The 1,145-nt window shown below is 59.6% G+C and overlaps 1 non-coding gene across 1 annotated transcript; it reads left to right on the plus strand.

Moving 5' to 3' along the window:
- Positions 1–711: 711 nt before the first annotated feature.
- TRNAG-UCC (transfer RNA glycine (anticodon UCC)) lies at positions 712–784 on the plus strand. Its single transcript has one exon. It is a non-coding gene; the product is annotated as a tRNA-Gly (tRNA).
- Positions 785–1,145: the final 361 nt, after the last annotated feature.

Below are 1,145 nucleotides of genomic sequence, written 5' to 3' on the forward strand. Positions count from 1 at the left end.
TAGGCAGTGGGGCTAGGCTCCAGGTCACCCGCAGGGACTCAGGGGTGGGTGTGACCATGGTCCCTGTGGAGTCCCCAGGCCCCTGGGACGTGACTCAGCGTGGAGGCAGTGTCCCTGTGGTTTGGCCTTTGACCCCGCGGCGATCCCTCCCCGGGAGGCCCCACTCTTGCTCCTGAGACCTCCAGCCATTTGGATGAGGCCCACCTGAGCAAGGGCATCTTTCCCTAAAGGCACCTGACATAGGTGGACAGTGCAGGCGCCAGGCCCACACCTGCGCCCGCGGGTGGCTGAGAACTGAGTGAGCGCGAACCTGCCTGTCACAGCCGGGACTGTGGTGACTCGTTTCCGTGTTTTCACTGTTCCCCTTTACAGACGAGGAAACAGCGCTCAGAGGTGACCACTGGCCTGGGTCTGTGGCTGGCCAGGGCAGAGCCAGGGTTCCCCAGCCGCATCCCTACCTGGGCCGCCACGAGGAGTCTGGGCTGCGGTCTGGGGTCGGGATGGCTCCGGGTCCTGCATGCCCCATGGGCCAGGTGGTTTGCTTGAAGGAAGGGTGGCCAGCACCCTGCTGTCAGGGCAGCCACAGGGCCAAGATGAGGTGTGCTGGGAGGCGTGGTGGATGTCGTGGGTGGAGCTTGCTGATGGCCCATGTGGATCTGGGCAATGAATGCAACAATTTTTCTCTTGAAAAAAATCGGAAGTCCTGGGACTTCCCTGGTGGTCCAGTGGCTAGAACTCTGTGCTTCCAATGCAGGGGGCCCAGGTTCAATCCCTGGTCGGGGAGCTAGATCCCGCATTCTGCAACCTAGACCTAGCATAACCAAATAAATAACTATTTTTAACAAAAAACCAGAATTTCTGGTGATGCCAGCCCTGTGTTCTTGAAGGGCAGGAGCTGAGAGGGACCATTGCTTAACCAGTAAATGGTAGGCCACTGGCCGAGCCCCACCATGACCCAGAAGTGCTGTTCCTCATCTGTCCCCCCTGGCTGAGGACGAGGTGTTTGGGAGCCTGGCAGTGGCTCATCGCTAGGGGCTCAGATGCTGAGACAGGATGAGGGGGCTCTGTCCCAAGTCCCAGCCCCGTGATTCGCTGCTGAAACAGTGCAGTGGAGGCTTCACGCTTTCGTGTTGACTTACTGATAA

The sequence above is a fragment of the Muntiacus reevesi genome, chromosome 2, assembly GCF_963930625.1.
Source record: "Muntiacus reevesi chromosome 2, mMunRee1.1, whole genome shotgun sequence".
In the NCBI taxonomy this organism is placed as follows: Eukaryota; Metazoa; Chordata; class Mammalia; order Artiodactyla; family Cervidae; genus Muntiacus; species Muntiacus reevesi.